The 18031-nt window shown below is 39.1% G+C and overlaps 1 long non-coding RNA gene across 1 annotated transcript; it reads right to left on the bottom strand.

Moving 5' to 3' along the window:
- Positions 1-288: 288 nt before the first annotated feature.
- Positions 289-16501, bottom strand: LOC138759598 (uncharacterized). The gene is made up of 3 exons (XR_011354988.1): positions 16323-16501; positions 6234-6300; positions 289-1411 (listed from the first exon to the last, which is right to left on the bottom strand). It is a non-coding gene; the product is annotated as an uncharacterized lncRNA (long non-coding RNA).
- Between the last annotated feature and the right edge of the window lie 1530 nt (positions 16502-18031).

The following is an 18031-nucleotide window of genomic DNA, read 5'->3' as shown; positions in this document are numbered from 1 at the left end:
TAGGAAGATCCCAGAAACAGCAGTGAACTAATGACTCTGTGAAGTGGTGAATATTGGCACACTACCAAAGGAAATGCCTCTACTTCAAAAAAAAAATAATGTCTGATGATTTCTTATAATTCAACGTAAAAGACAAATTGACAAAAGCATCTCATGTGAGAACAATAGTCGTTTAAAATTTAATTAAAGCAACCTGATACATGCGTATTATTATCTGGATCCAGAATATATAGACATTATCATTCTTAAAATATTTGTTGCATGGTCACAATTCACTTTGGTTTTTTTAAGCACAGTTTGCTTTCAAACAAAAGTGAAAAATTTCGAGCACATTTAGTATGTAAATAAATTCAGAAGGCCTTGATTATCTAGAATATCAAGTTAAGCTCCAGAAATTTGGGGAAACTGAATCCATGAAATGCACAGACAAGCACAATTGCTGAATCAGTTTCTTTTAGCAGCAAAAAAAAAGTTATATCAATGCCTGAATCTTTTTTCGAACATCAGCTGTATTATTGCCAATTCACTCTGATTTAGAAGCCTGAAATTGGAAGGAAACATCATGAAGTGTCTGATTAAAAAATGATAAAAGTCAATGATCCCTGTCTCCCCCAAACAAGTTAGTAAAAAAAAAACTTCAATGGTGAAATTTTTCATTGCAAAATCTCTATTGCAAAAAATCTCACCTTACAGGCATTAAATCATGTCGTGTCTGAAAAAGACACTCAATATTTCCACACCCTGATTTTGAATACGTTATTTCTCAAGTCCTTCAGATCTCCAACAAACTCTCCCAGTTTATTGGTGATCTCGGCACTTGCAGTGCGACAGGTCACAATTTTAACACATACAAACACATAATAGTTCAGGGACACATGAATACCGGTGCACACAATGCATCAAAAGAATTAGAGGGAGGGGAGGAAGGAGAGTCAGTCAAGCAGCCTTGAAAAATGACCAATATGACGGCTTATAAAAACCATACAATTTTGCAGTGTTGGGGTCTGTTTGAATCATGCCTGCTCCAGTTCTCTGAAGAAGGGACTCGCTATTTCATTCTCCTGTCCCTCTGTTCACCGTTTATTATTTTAAGTATTTTTGCAAAATATTTTACTACTTGTTTTTACAGTTGCTATTTTTTTTCTGCTTTTATAAGTGTTTAGAATGCCAAACAGAACATTATCAGCCCCTCTCCTTCCTTGCTTCTGGATGGAAAATTTTAACTTCTATTTATCATAACAAAACTCATTCTTGATCCTTTCTGGCACATTGCATCTTAATCTCCTTTGCTCAAATCTTGAGAATTCCACATTCCCTTATCTCTTGTCATAAGTAAAGCCGTGACTTCTGATATCATCCTTGTGAACATTTTCAGCACCCCTCATTATCTGTCCTTCTGCTGCCTTTGCACCTGCGCCCAAGTAAAGGTTCTAATTAAAGAACATTGAAATATTTGCAGTCTGCTATATTTGTAACAGACGTTTAACTAGCAATTAAGTGAACCTGTGTGCAAAGAGAATCAAAAGTACCCGGTAATTTTAACAGATGAATGGCAATAATCTAATATTGGTGTTTAGATGACATAACTAAACCATTTAAGCCTCACTTCAACAGTTCATGCCAACACTTGAACCTGTACATTGAGATTTTGATGAAATTGTAAATATAAGTTGAATCACATCATTGGATTTCATTTTCACTCCACTCAGTGGACAAGGGTTTGCTTTAAAGATCATATCACCCCAATGCCCAGCCCTTGAACTGTGCAAATCTGTCTTTAGAGCTATTAAATATTTTGTCATAATAATTTTTTAAAATGTAGCTATATTCTATGAGCAGAATCACTTTATTACCTTTTTACTTGCCTTGCTGTTGTTTTTGCTCAATTTCAATGTTTGAAGGATAACATTCATTTTTAAATTGCTTAAATGTCCAGCACTATTTAAAATACCATTCTAGGTATTAGAGCATGCCTCAGGAGCTTAATCATTTACCAGAGGGTTATATTGAACCCTGTATGCAGAAAGAATGGCAAGCAATCTGCATCTAAAAACTGAGAAAAGACCAGTAGTTTTCACAAAACAATTGCAAACCATTCATAATACAAGAATGTGAGAAAGGGTGATTAGGTTTGAAAGAATATTTCAAGTTTGACAGCTGAAATTCAGAAATTGAATATATAAACATATACTATGCAGGCAGAAATAGAGTTTATTAAGAGGCTATGTGTACAAAAATATTACCCAAGGACAACAAGCAAAGCAAAAAAGACAAACTGATCGATCATCATAGCTTTAAATGGCCATCTGGGAATATTACAGGAGGAGGTGGAATGAAGGATCTGAGAAAAACTCGAACAAATATGCATATGGAGTGTGTAAGTATATACATACATAAATCTATATTGTGCATGTTACAAAAATGTTTTGTATAGCTACACGAACACATATATGCTGTAGACATATGGCTTCATTTAAATAATACTTTCAAAATATGAATTTTGAATTTTGCTTGCATTTGTATAAAAATTGGCTCCATCCCAATGAGTTTCACCTCTCTGTTCCATTGTTCCTGAAATCGCCAGAAAGAAAGGAATCTTGCTCTTTTCCTTTGTTGCCATAGCAACTCGGTGTCTGTGCCCTGACTGTTAAGAATTACATGCACTATAAAATGCATATGTGTTTGACAGTAATGAAATACCGTGTGCTGCATTTTAAATATATGCAATATCCTACCTACAAAATTAACATGCATTTTTCATCAAACTCCCCTCTAACTGACATAGCAAGAAGAATTGCAGGTTTAGATTCAAAGCAAAGCCCAAAGATCATATTTCACCTATGGTCCAATCTAAGCTGTGCATTCAAATCGCTTTGTTCAGAGGATCTCTACGCTTGTGTATGTAATTAACATGATTAGGGTTTTAGGTTTTAGACCTTGTAGGCCATTGTCAGCAATTAAGTAAGACCTGTAATAGTTGACATCCTTCATTCCGACCAGTATTTCACGAAAGCTTGGTTGCACTGAGGTGTGAATAACAGCAGTGTTGTGCAATGCTAATGGCAATAGCTGTGCATGTTTCTCAGTGTGAATTCAATCGCACTGGTGCTAATTTAATTACTTAAATTATTATTAACATGATCCAAGGCGAGAAATGATGATTATGTCTTTCTAAAGAATACAATACAAACAAGCAGTAGGATTTTACCAGGATGGTACCTGGATTGGAAAATAATATGAGACAAGGTTAGTAGAGCTGGGACTTTTCTCTTTGGAGAGAAGGATGAGAGGAGACTTACTTGAGGTCTACAAGATTCTTAGTGGACGGCAGTGGCTGCTTTCCAGGGCGAAAATAGCAAATACCAGAGGACGTGAGTACAAAGTGAAGGAAGGGAAATTTAGGGGAGACATCAGGGGTGCGTTTTTTTACGCAGAGTTGTGGGTGCCTGGAATACCTTGCCAGGGATGCTGATGGAGGCTGAAACATTAGGACCACAAGAGACTCTTAGACAGGCACATGGATGGAAGAAAAATAGAGGGTTACAGGGTAGAGGAGAGTTTAGTACTTTTTTTTAAAGGAACATATGGGTCGGCACAACATCGAGGGCTGAAGGAAAGGTCCTGTACTGTGCTGTAGTGTTCCATGTTCTAGAACAGGTAAATTTTGATTCATTTTTCCTTTGTTTTCTTCACACTATTGATCTCTAGTTTTCTGAATTAAATTATTGGTTATAGAAATGTAAAGGTAAAGATTCCATTATTGTCACTTAATACCTGTACTACATTTAGAATGTAATGTACATGAAATTCTTTAACAAAGAGTCACCACTTTGTCCTACACCCTCACAGAAACCTACAGCACCTGGTGTTCTCAGGTGGTACTGATCAGTCGTGTGCCTGCCTAGCTTCCGAGATCAGACAATCCCAGGTGTATTCAGGCTATTAGGTACTGTATCTCAGAATCAGAATTAGTATGTATTGTCTTAAACAAGTCATGAAATTCGGGGTTTTGCAGCAGCGTCGTAGAGCGAACATTCAGATTAGAACCATCTTATAACATTACTATAAAAACAAATAAAAATTATAATGCATGATCATTAAGGCTGAGTCTTTGCTTCATTGATCATTCAGGAATCTGAGGGCAGTGGGGAAGAAGCTGTCCTTGTGCCACTGAGTGCTCGTCTTAAGGCTCCTGTACCTTTCCCCGATGGTAGCAGAGTGAAGAAGGCATGGCCTGGGTGGTGGGTCTTTGACGACAGATGCTGCTTTTTTAAGACACTGCCTCATGTAGATGTCCTCAACGGAGTGAAGTCTGGTGTCTCAGATGTCACAGGCTGAGTTAACAACCCTCTGGAGTTTACTCTTGTCCTGAGAGGCAGTGATGGAACCAGCCAGAATACTCTCCGCGGTACATCTGTAGAAGTTTTTGAGATTTTTTGGTGACTTATCCAATCTCCTCAGACACCTAGAACCATAGAACGCTACAGCACAGAAAACAAGCTATTTGGCCCTTCTAGTCTGTGCCGACCATTGTTCAGCTGGCAAGCTTTCTTTGTGATTGCATCCACATGGAGGCTCCAGGACAGATCCTCAGAGATGTTGACACCCAGGAATTTGAAGTTCTTGACCCTCTTCACCACTGAGCCCTCGAGGAGGACTGGGTCACATTCTCCTGACTTGCTTCTGAAATCCACAATCATCTCCTTGGTTTTGTTGATGTTGAGCACAAAGTTGTTGTTATTACACTACTCAGTGAGCTGTTGATCTCCCTCCTGTACACGTCCTCATTGCCGTTTGTGATTCTGTTGACAACTGTGGTGTCATCAGCCAACTTGTAGATAGCATTGGATTTTTGCCTGGCCACACAGTCATGGGTCTATAATGAATAGGGCAATGGGTTAAGCACGCATCCTTGGGGTGGGCCTGTCTGGATAATCAGTCTTCCAAAGAAAAAGTCAAGGATCCAGTTGCAGACTTGGGTACAGAGGCCTAGAGATTGTAGCTTGACCAGCACTGAGGGAATAATGGTGTTGAAGGCAGAGCTGTAGAGGATGAAGAGCAGTTGTATATATAAATTGCTGTTTTCAAGATGATCCAGAGCTGAATGGATCATTTTGAAAAAGAATAGACTTGTGTCTAAATACTCTTGTCACATTTGTTTCATTTGGAGTTTTTTAATCTATTGTGATATATATTCAGTTATTAACTGAAAAGTGAACACTATCTTTTGCATTAATACAGTACAAGTTTAAGGTAACAGATGGCATTTCTCATTCACAGATAACAGATATGTATTCAGGGGCTAAAGGTAGCAACAATGAGGCTAGATAGATACTGATGATAAATCATTCAAAATAATATGTAGCACTTTCTCAATTAATCAGCTGTTTCATCATGTCTGAGTCAAAGGATAATTGAAAGGAGAGTTTTATTTTTGGCTGGCAGCTTTCCTCAATAATATCAGACAAACTATTACTTGTGCCTTGTGATTTTTACACTCTTAATTAGCAGGTACTATGCACATTTCTCTGTTAGGATTTGCCCAGTAAAAGGGCAGAGAAATTAATCTGTCTGATACAGAATTCAGATTTATTGTCAAAATACATTCATGTCATCACATACAACCTGAGGTTCTCTTTCCTGCAGGCGAGAGAATTACCACGTATTACTAGTCCAAAAAACTGTACACAACATACACATGTCAACAAATAATGAATGTAAATAAACTGTGCAATACAGAGAGAATTTAAAAAATCTGTGAAGTGCAAAGTAAAAGTCCTTAAATGAGTCTCTGATTGAGTTTGTTGTTGAGGAGTTTGATGGTGGAAGGGGAGCAGCTGTTCCTGAACCTGGTGGTGTGAGTCTTGTGCCACCAAGACCTCTTTCCTGATGGCAGCAGCGAGGACAGAGTGTGTGCTGGGTGGTGTGGATCCTTGACGATTGCTGCTGCTCTCCGACAGCAGTACTTCCTATAGGTGTTCTTGAAAGTGGGGAGGGTTTTCCCTGTGATGTCCTTGGGTGTGTCCATTACCTTTTGAAGGGCTTTACACACAGGGGTATTGGTGTTCCCATACCAGACTGTGATGCAGCCGGTCAGCACACTTTATATGTCACCTGTGTAGAAATTTGCCAGGCTTTCTGATGTCATATCAAACCTGTACAACCTGTTTTATCATGATGCCATTGGAAAGATCCTCCAAAATAGTGACTCCCAAGAACTTAAATTTGCTTACCCTCTCCACCTCTGATCCCCGAATGATCACTGGATTGTAAGCCTCTGGCTTTCCTTTCCTGAAGAACCTTACAGAAAAAGAAAAGAAATGAAAACAAGGCAAAACAAAACAAATGGACACTTCCAATTGCACTCCAAGCTGTGAAGGGAAAATTGCTCCACTGAATTTCATTGTATTCTAAAAATAAAATGATGTCTTCAGCAAAGCTTAACCTGCATTGCTTTTGGTTGGTTCATTAGGGTGCAAGCTGATAAGCAGTTCAGGTATCTTTCGATGATAAACAAGCAGTCCAGCTATCTTTCTATTCCTCAGGCCCAGTTTTGAGGCATGTGTTTATTGCAGTTTCTGTCTGATATTAACACAAAAATGTTATGATGTCAAGACTTGATTTTGAAAACTCAGGAGAAAAAGACATGAACTAAAGATGTAATCTGGTAGTGGGAGACTTCCGAATCATATTTTAAAACAAAGAAACATTTAAAAAAATGTATCAGCTGCAGAACATCGGCCCCTTTATGTCTGCTCCATGATTTATCAACATTTTGTTTGATCACCTAATTCTGTACACTTTTCTTACATTCTCCCCTTATTTATTGATCCCTTTGGTATTGAGAAATGAATTGACCTCCTTTTAGTATAAATTAAATTGTATGGCTTCCATTGCCCTTCTTTGATAGAGAATTCCAAAGGGTGAAGGCATTTCTTTCTGGGATTGTTTCTAAATGGCCTACCATTAGGGTTTAATCAGTAACCCTTCTTTCTGGATTCTCCAACATTTGGAAAGATCCTTCTTGTATTGGTCTCTCTCTCGAATTTTATAGGTTTCTATGATATCCCCTCCTATTCTGTTGTGATAAAGTTAATTAATGCCTAATAAACACAACCTCTCCTCTTATACCAGCCCTGCTTTCCCATAAGTCACTCCATTAAATTTTGTTGTACTCCCTCCATATCTTTCCTCAGGCAAGGAGATCACAAGACTTCAGACAAGGTCTCAGCAAGGCCCTGTCCCATTTTCAAGGTCTCAGCAAGGCCCTGTCCCATTGTCAAAGTCTCAGCAAGGCCCTGTCCCAACCTTGCCCTTGTTCTTGAATACTCTTTCAATCCTATTTGCATTACGAACTGCTTGCTGCTCATGGGAAGATTATTCACAGAAGAAGGCAACTTCTTTGAACCAATTTTAACTTCTTTGAACCACTCCTTCATCCAAGGGAATGCAAAGCAAATTGGTGCAATCTCTATTCCTAAATTAATTATCTTAGATTGCGCATCATTCTGGAGCATCTTCAGCATTTGCCTATTCTATGGGTTAAAAAAGGGGATAGCCAAAAGATAAGAAAAGCAATCCAATGGAATACAAAAAACTACAAGATAAATAATGAGGCACAACCTCGATAAATTTAAAACTAACTGGTAAACTATAGAGGAAGACAATGCATCTACAAAGCCCTCTAACTCTCACATCATCCAAAGGAATTTGTGGCTATTGGTGGCAATGGTGGCTTGTTCAAGTATAATTCTATAGCAGCAAGTGTTAATACCTAGATTATCTGGCTTGATGAAAGTTAATTGTGAGAATGAAAAGAAGAAGCAAAGGTTGTTCCATGAAACAGTTTGTAAAATATGAAAATTATCTTGAAAGAAAATTTAAGCACCAAATAAAAATTAGATCTATCAAAATAATTGAGAGTCTGTGTTGAGAGATATGAGATAGAAATAGTTAACACAATACATTAAAGGAGCCTTAATTGGCTTTGTCAATAACCCAGATTAACCACATGAATTGATTTGGGAATTTAGCCCTGGCAAATAGTTTTACAGTGGGGTCAGTTCAGTGTACGCCACCTCAACGAAAACACAGTTTAGTCTATGTGTCATCTGAGTCCAGCGTGCTCGTTGAATGAAGTGATAGGAGAAGGTATTCGGTTCGACAATCAGTTTATTACACAGCACAAGAATAAAGCTTAACAGAGCTCTGGTTCAGTCGTTAGTTCAGAGGTCACCTGCTCAGTGAGCTATTCCCCTAGACTGACCTCTACTGTCCAGTCTCTACAGTTTATATAGCTCAACCTTATCATACAGAACAAAAGTTGGCTTCCTTTGCTAGATTTCATTATCATACAGAACAAAAGTTGGCTTTCTTTGCTAGATTTCTTGCATAAGATTTATCACAAGTAATTTCCTGCTCTGCAGTTATCTGGGGTGTAGAGCTCCCATCTTAATCCTCAAGGTCAGAATACCCTGTTGTTTTGATTAGAAATCAATTTATACCCCAGATATTTCTAATTATTTCTTTGTTCTCATCTGGCCATATTCTTCTGTTCTACTCAACACCTCCTTCTGTCTTAGCTTCTTACTGATTCCATTCTCTTTGTTTCTGACAGTCTCTGTCAGGATTCTTTTTGTTTATGCTAATCAACACCTCCTTTTGCCTTAACCTTCCTACTAAATTGTTTCATACATATTCTCTTTTGTATTTTGGGAGCCGGCAATTCTAAACCGACTGTAATCAGCCAACTTTGCTACATACTGTGGCTGCCCCTTACTTACATTACTCTTTCCCTTCACCATGAGGTAAATATTAAATTGTTACATAGTACTGGATTCATGTATACAAAATGAATAGTCTTTGGCTTGGCTTCGCGGACGAAGATTTATGGAGGGGGTAAAAAAGTCCACGTCAGCTGCAGGCTCGTTTGTGGCTGACAAGTCCGATGCGGGACAGGCAGACACGGTTGCAGCGGTTGCAGGGGAAAATTGGTTGGTTGGGGTTGGGTGTTGGGTTTTTCCTCCTTTGCCTTTTGTCAGTGAGGTGGGCTCTGCGGTCTTCTTCAAAGGAGGTTGCTGCCCGCCAAACTGTGAGGCGCCAAGATGCAAATGAATAGTACATAAGCATATATTCTACATATTTTCTATGATTAATTAACCCCTATATTCCAACAGTATATGGGGACTATTCAAGAGGTGGGTATAATTCCAATGTTTAAAAGTCAATTAGATGGTTAAAATGATGGGGAAAATTTAGAGGGAATCTGTTCACATTCATATTTATTGCCAGTTACACCCCTCCATAAATCTTTGTCTGCGAAGCCAAGCCAAAGAAGAACATGTACAACATCAGTAAAGGTGCAGTGCTGCCGGAGCTCGCCAGAGCATCGTTCAGGACCCTCATGGGGTGGCAACGGCATCTCCTTGTTGCTCTTTTTGGTGAACTCCAGCACCTAAAAAAATTAGCCATGCACCCCTGGACACCATGGACAATCATGAGATTCTTGCAGGTGAGTTAGACTTGCCACATATTGGTAGTAAAAAAAAACTATACTCAATGTACACATGTAAACAAATAAAGAAATGTAAACAAACTGTGCAATGCAGAGAGGAAAAAAAATCAATAATGGGCAAAAGTAGGAGCCCTTCAATGAGTCTCTGATGGTGGAGGGGTGGCAGCTATTCTTGAACCTGGTGCTTCGGGTCTTGAGGCACCTCCACCTCCTTCCTGATTTGAGCAGTGGGAACAGAGTGCATGCTACTTGGTGGAGATCAGCCTGGATGAACTGGAAGAGCCTGTTTCTGTATTGTATAACTCGATGACTATGATTTACTGTGGACTAAAGAAAGTTATCTCACTGAGCAGATTCTTTTACCTTTTACCATGTAACATCTAATATATTACAATTCTTTATCCATAAAAAAGTTTAGTAATTTTTTAAAATATTTCTTTCTGCAAAAGATTTTGACCATGGACCAATCTCTGCTCCAATGTTTGGCAGAGGGTTCCAGAGATGGCACCTCCATTATCTGCCAGCAAAGATTTTGGCAGTACCAGACATTGTTGTCCATCTCTCGTGTCGAGGGTCAGCAAGATTGGCTCTGGGCATTCAGTCTGGGTGAGTGCGGGCGAACAAGTTTGAAAGGAACAAAATTCTGTAATTACTCAGGAGGTGAGCCATGGACAGAGAAACAAGGTTAACATTTCAGCAAAATCATTTTAAATTGAACCTGTTTTGAGTTGCAGAGAAGGGGGAAGATGACAAAACCAATGCAAGTAGATGTAATAAGATGGAGATCAAAAGAGCTTGTATGACACAAGTGGAAGTGGTTTCAGTAGTGGGTGGTGGATGTTGTTGGCAAAGGCTTGTTAATTCTGAAGTGAGCTGTCTGGGGGAAATGTAAATAAATAAGCATGTATAAAAATTGAATAAATAAAGGCAATAAATGATGGAACAGGGAACTACAAATTTGTACAGATGCTGGAAATCCGAAATGAAACAAAAAGGGCTGAAAATACTCAGCAGTACAGTCAGGAAATGATGGAGAAAGGGGAGCAGATTTTTTCCCTCAGGTTGATAACCTTCACTGGAATGGCCAGGTGTTAATACTAGTTGGAAGGAGGAGTTGACAGGAGAGGTCTGACCCATTGAAAGTATAGTCAGAACAGAGATTAGCAAAGGGACAAGGCACAATCTTTCTTTGGCTTGGCTTCGCGGATGAAGATTTATGGAGGGGTAAATGTCCACGTCTGCTGCAGGTTCGTTGGTGACTGACAAGTCCGATGCGGGACAGGCAGGCACGGTTGCAAGGGAAAATTGGTGGGTTGGGTGTTGGGTTTTTCCTCCTTTGTCTTTTGTCAGTGAGGTGGGCACTGTGGTCTTCTTCAAAGGAGGTTGCTGCCCGCCAAACTGTGAGGCGCCAAGATGCACGGTTGGAGGAGAGATCAGCCCACTGGCGGTGGTCAATGGGGCAGGCACCAAGAGATTTCTTTAAGTAGTTCTTGTACCTCTTCTTTGGTGCACCTCTGTCTCGGTGGCTAGTGAAGAGAGCGCGCCATAGAACACGATCTTGGGAAGGCGATGGTCCTCCATTCTGGAGACGTGACCCACCCAGCGCAGTTGGGTCTTCAGCAGCGTGGATTCGATGCTTGCGGATTCTGCCAGCTCGAGTACTTTGATGCTGGTGATGAAGTCATTCCAATGAATGTTGAGGATGGAGCGGAGACAGCGCTGATGGAAGCGTTCTAGGAGCCGTTGATGATGCCGGTAGAGGACCCATGATTCGGAGCCAAACAGTATGACAACGGCTCTGTACACGTTGATCTTTGTGTGTTTCTTCAGGTGATTGTTTTTCCAGACACTTTTGTGTAGTCTGCCAAAGGCGCTATTTGCCTTGGCGAGTCTGTTGTCTATCTTTTTGTCGATCCTTGCATCAGATGAAATGGTGCAGCCGAGGTAGGTAAACTGGTTGACCATTTTGAGTTCTGTGTGCCCGATGGAGATGTGGGGGGGCTCGTAGTCATGGTGGGGAGCTGGCTGATGGAGGACCTCAGTTTTCTTCAGGCTGACTTCCAGGCCAAACATTTTGGCAGTTTCCACAAAACAGGACGTCATGCGCTGGAGAGCTGTCTCTGAATGGGCAACTAAAGTGGCATCGTCTGCAAAGAGTAGTTCATGGACAAGTTGCTCTTGTGTCTTGGTGTGAGCTTGCAGACACCTCAGATTGAAGAGACTGCCATCCGTGTAGTACCGGATGTAAACAGCGTGTTCATTGTTGAGGTCTTTCATGGCTTGGTTCAGCATCATGCTGAAGAAGATTGAAAAGAGGATTGGTGCGAGAACGCAGCCTTGCTTCACGCCATTGTTAATGGAGAAGGGTTCAGAGAGTTCATTGCTGTATCTGACCCGACCTTGTTCGTTTTCGTGCAGTTGGATAATCATGACGAGGAAAATAACAGAAAAGGCATGGCCCAGGAGGGAGTGCATTCACAACAAACACAAAGGAGTTGAACACCAATAATAGAATAATCAAACTGGTCTCCTGAATGATTACTTCCTCTAAACATTCATAAGAGAATAATGGAGCAATGTACCTCGAGACAAAGATATTCTAAATAAAATCAATGATTTCATTATAAATTAGATGAATTTCTAGACAGGTTAAACAGGCTCAAAACAAATAAATCCCCAGAGAGGTGTGGATTTATTCAAGAGTGATGAAAAGGACAATGGAGAAAATCTGTAAGACACAGAAAAATCATTAAAAAGGGAATCAATGGCCACAGAGGAGGTGGATTGGGAGCTAGTTAATGCAATGCTGATATTCAAAGAGACAAACCAAACTGACAATGTGAACCATGACATCATTGGCCTCGCTGTTATTCCATTCAAAACAGAGGAAACTAATCATTATCAGTAAAGTATTTCAAATAAAAATCTTGTGATCATCAATAAGCACGTGTTCAGGGGAAGGTATTACTTGACCAACTGCCTAATCTTGAGATCCTAATTCCAAAAAGGCAATAAGAACAAAGAAATAAGGTTGGATGGGTGTGTGTGTGTGTGCATTCTAGAGGTATACAGTACAAACACAAGAGCATCAACAATAACCTTCATATCTTTAGAGTCCAGAATAGATGTAAAGGATTTGACGTTATTCTGATCCTAATCCTATGCAAAAGAGATTCCAAGGATGAGGAGCTTCAAATATTGGAGAAATTGCAGCTCTTCTCTTTGGTACTGTAGAGGATACTGCAGAAATATAAAATCAAAAAAGGTTTGGAAAGGTGGTGAGAAACTATTCCCAGTAGTGGGCAGGTCAAAAGAACCGAACCACACTGATGAAAGTGGATGGCGAAGAAAACCCAAAGGTCATTTCAGGAAAACACATTTTATGCAGCAAATATTGTGTTTAAAATGGATCTGGATAAATATGAGAAACAAAGGGATTTTCACATGTGTGGGGAGAAGGAAGAGTTGCATTGCTGTCATGCCGTCAGGATGGATGCAATGTGCCACACCACCTCGTTCCATGCTGTAATCAGCCCATAGTTTGTGTGGCAAACTAAGTCGTATCATCTCTTTAAATGTGGTAACACCATTACTTGTACTTTGATTTTCAAGGGTTTTGCAAGAAAGGTTATTATTTTAAATCAGAACTATTGTGATTGATGATAATGGGTTGAATGAATAGATAAAACGCAATTGTTGTGAAAAGATACCATCTTTCAGTGGTGCATTCTACCATATTCTGAAACTCATGAAGTTGCCAATTTACTCTTCACAGCCAGACAAGGTTGAGGGATCAGGACGCCAGTCAGAAATTACAGAGTGAGAGTGGACAAAACAATAGAAATCCATTTAATACATGAAACCTGGTAAATTACATCTATCCAAACTGATCGTATAAACTCCATGAATGGAGTTTCAAATACTTGAGTAAGAATCTGAAAGATATCTCAGGGTGTGTACATTCAAATGCAAGTTAAATACATGATCCAATTCAACAATTTATGAAACCAAAGGCGTGTTGAAGCACAAAGGCAAAACATAGTGGAGTACAAGACGGAAGAATTGACAGTTATAGGGTTCTGAATGCATTTAGAATACTGCCTCAGCTATGATAGCCAACAAACCAAAGTTGCTCAAGTATTCAGAGCAATGGAAAGAGGAACCATAAAATTGGGACCCAATGTCCACTCTTGAGTAATGATGGGAGAGTAGACCAATCTGAAACATTCTACCTAGAAAGGAGATACCTGACAAATGATCGATAAAAATGTTAACTGGCATATTATGTAAATTAAACCATGAAAAGTGAAGAAATAGGCAATATGCCCGTTCTAGTCAATAGTGAATATACAATAGAGGTCCAGGTTTTTTTTAAACTTATTCCCTCAGATCAACTTGTGGAATAATCTTCCAAGAGAAGAGAAAAGCCAGAAACCTCAAGTCATTTAAGAAGCAATTGGATGCAGCCATGATGGGCATTAGGATGGATGAATTAAGATAAGCCTGGCTGCCTTCCAGATCCCTAATTAATCTTACGATCTGGTGCAGGAGCACATTAAAGTTAAATAGCTTGAAATTCGTACTTTAGACCTCCAAGTAATATTTTTAATCTCAGTGAATGCAGACATTTTCCTCTCCTCATTCCGAACATTTTTAAAAACATTTTTGCTGCAGGCGTGAAGACCTGTGTGTACATCAAAACCCTCTGTCTCCGATGAGTAGTATAACTCCAATGTGACTGATGTTTTGGGCTAAGATTTGCAGCTGTGATATATATTTAGGTCTATATGTACTCCTGGTCTATACGCGTTTTCAAGCTCTCTCTCTCATTCTGTGTGTTTGTCTTCTTCCATCTGTTGTCTGCCTCATATGTGCATCTTCCTTTCTGCTTCCTTAACTGTCATTGCCTCTCCGCATATTGTATTTTCTGCTTGTGTTTCATTGATTGCATCAGGGTGTGCATGCGTCTGATAATACCGACTTTTATCTTTGCTGTAACCCACAAGGAAAAGGCAGAAGTAATTTCAGAACAATACCCACAGTTTTTTTAAATTTTAATACTTAGTCAGTTGCATGTGACATAAAAATTATTTCTAATGAAAAATTGAAGATTTTAACCATTTCAGAAAAGGAATTCTATGTTTAAACAAGGAAATGTATGTCTAAAATTAAACCTTTTAATTCTTGTGGAGTATTCAGGATTTAGGAAAGTAGAATCGACAACATTTCGATAACATGATCTATAAGAACATTGTATATCATTTATGTCAAGGTTTGTGCTATTTAGACTTTTTGTTCTGTGGGGGAGACCTTCAAACTTATTTTTTAATGAACTGTTTTTTTAAAATAAAATTTCCCTAATTCAAGGTGTCCTACTCACCTCAAGTCTGTTAAAATAATTGCATCACAATGTGTTTTTCATTGTTACCACACGTTGCCTTGGAAATGGGATGAGGGTATTCCTGAACAGAAATCTAAAACTGCAGCAAGCTCAGTGGATCTGTAATTGAATTCATGAGCTTGGTGGAACAATACTCTCCTGGCTGAAATTGATTGAAGGAATAATAAGATTTAAATATTTTTAATTGTCAGAATATCGTTAATCGAAGTGTAATGTTAGGAGTTTTGCGGCAGGCACTATTAATTAAAGTATGGTGATCCTTTTCATCATGTAATTACATTGCACAATGTGCCTTCATAACAAATGAAGTGGTGTTAGTCATTAAGCAAATGACTTAGTTAACAGCAGCAGTGTTTAGTCAATTGTTCGCTGTAATAGAACAAACAAAGCACAACCAAATTGATCTTAACCTGAATTGTATGCTATCAGATAGCCATGAATTTGATCTGTGAGTGATTTTGTTTTGAAAGGAAAATTTGCATTAAGTGCTTGTTTTGATTTTCCCGAACTGAAGAGAGTAATCCATTAGATTAGCCTCTCTTCCTTTGAGACTGTGGAAAATTTCAAGGGGGTGGTTGCTTGCATGGTTAGCCTTTTTGGATTGTTTCTGAACAGTAGGGCCTGAGTTGATTAGCATGCTGTTCTGCATTGGTTACCATGACAACAGGAATCAAATGGGTTTGAAAACAGCAGCACTTTTGGGACACTAGACATTCCAAGCAGGTTTGGAGTTAGTTAACGGGAAAAAAAAGATATTTTTGCTTAAGGATTAATTGTATGCGCTCTTTTAATCCACGTGAAAAGCAGATGAGGGCTCTCTTCTGTCATTCAGATAAGTAATCACGTGAGAGTTAAGCTGTTAGTCTTTGTAATTGCAAGAAGGGTCAGTGACATTTCTCCCAAAGGCACATGGAGAAGAAAGACAGTGCTGAGTGAGCAATGTCTTTATCACATGAGGGATGGCTGAGATGAATGGAAACCATTCCGTGAGGCTAATTGCTCTGTTGACTCTCACTTGAGTATATGAAGACATAATTAAAAGTAGCCCAGAACACAGAATATAAAATGCATTCCCAGGAAGTTTGCAGGCTGTGAATAATATATTAATTTGGGTAAAACTTCATAAGAATGAGATATGTAATATTCCAAACATTGGCATTACAAACACAAAATTTAAAGGGAAAACGAAGCAGACCTTTTCTTGCATAAATACTTATTAATGCCAGTCATGTTATCTAATAGTTAGCTCGAGGCCCACGGTGATCAAATACTTCCCTCGAGCTACCTTAAGGTACTGCAACAATAGACTAGATGATAGAAAGTTGTAAAGCAAAGAGCTGTTATCCAAACAAAATCTCAAGAACTCAAATATTTGCCAAGTATGGGTGAATTGTAAATGTTTTTCACCTGAACAAGACTGAGATTCATAATTCCCTTGGTCATGGAGGAGATTATGTTGACATGATCCAGGTGTAATACACATTTTCTTCTCTCAGAGCAGAGCTCAAAGATTCTTAATTTTCACATAACTTTGCTTGCCTGATCTTCATTAACAGTAAATCATGACCCGTTTTAAAATCATTCAGTGATAAAGATGAAGTTATAATGAAAATACACAAAATATGCAGACACAATTACATATTTTCAAAATGTAATGTCCATTATTGTGAAGTGATCAGCAGATATTTACCAAAGACCTGTTCACATAGTTAAGTTTGAGAAGATTACTAAGGGTTGAGGAAGGTTGAGCAGTGGAGATTGATCAGCTTGAAAATGGAATTCCAGGTAAGAACAGCAAAATGCTTGAAAGTTTGAGACTGATAAAGATAGAATGGTGAACTGGGTTATGAAATGTACTCGACGGACAGCAGCAAAACTTTCAGTAACTGGATGAGATAAGATGATGCATGGTTGGTGTAGCTGTTAACACATTGCCTTTACAGCGCCAGCAATTGGGACCAGGGTTCGAATCCTGCGCTTACTGTAAGGAGTTTGTACCTTCTCTCCATATCTGCATGGGTTTTTTTCCCCAGGGGCTCCAGTTTCCTCCCACTGTTTGAAATGTACCAGGGGTTTGTAGGTCAATTGGGTGACACGGACTCGGGCTGAAATGGCCTGTTACCATGCTGTGTATGTAAAATAAAATTTAAAAAATAATGGAGATATTTATAGAGGAGGATAAAGGTTTTTCTTTCATTCAGTTGGGTTATGGATTGGGAGGAAGAGCTGGAAGCCAGAAAGGGAACAGCGTAAATTGACAAGGATGGGAAAAGGTAGTTAATGACAACATGATGGGAAAATATAATAAACTTTGAACTGTTCGGGGTTGATGAGGAGGGGCTCGAGGCTTGGAGTCTATAAACTGATCAAGAAAGTTGTAGAAATAGAATGTGGTCTTGATGGGTAGAATAAGGAAAAGTGTCCACAAATTTCCAAAACTATACCAGTATTTTTTATTCACATGAACAGTTCAGAAAGAGTACCTTGTGTTTGAAGCCTATGATAGAAATGATGCTACCAGGTGGCATTTCTGTGCGATTGTCTGAAAAATGTGTTAAGCTTCTGGAGGACGTTAATACATTTTTTTGTAAATTTTAACTGTAGACATACAGCATGGTAACAGGCCATTTCAGCCTATGAGTCCATGTCACTCAATTTACACCCAATTAACCTACACCTCCAGTACATTTTGAACTGGGAGGAAACCAGAGCTTCCAGGGAAAATGCAGACACAGGGAGAACGTACAAACTCCTTACAGACAGCACAAAATTGAAACTCCAATCCTGATTGCTGGACTGTAAAGGCATTGTGCTAACCACTACGTCAAACATACCGCCCTTTTGTGACGCACAGCTGTTTAAGGCTTGCTTATAAATTAGCTAATGATTAGCCAGGCTGACAGCAACTCATGGTTGCAACACAAGGTGAAGCCTTCAAATTCACTGTTGCAGCTATTAATTTGCCCTCTTACATTTTAACTCATATTTTCTTATAACGTGGAGGATTCTATTAATCTCTCTCTCCCATCTATTCTTTCATAACTGTTTTCTCATACATGGTCATTAATGTTCCTTCTCTAATTCTCCTGCCACCTGCAGGCCTTTGCAGTGTGGGA

The sequence above is a fragment of the Narcine bancroftii genome, chromosome 3 (genome assembly GCF_036971445.1).
Source record: "Narcine bancroftii isolate sNarBan1 chromosome 3, sNarBan1.hap1, whole genome shotgun sequence".
Lineage (NCBI taxonomy): Eukaryota > Metazoa > Chordata > Chondrichthyes > Torpediniformes > Narcinidae > Narcine > Narcine bancroftii.
The sequence above is the reverse complement of the archived record's forward strand: the minus strand, read 5'-3'. Positions and strand labels throughout refer to the sequence as shown.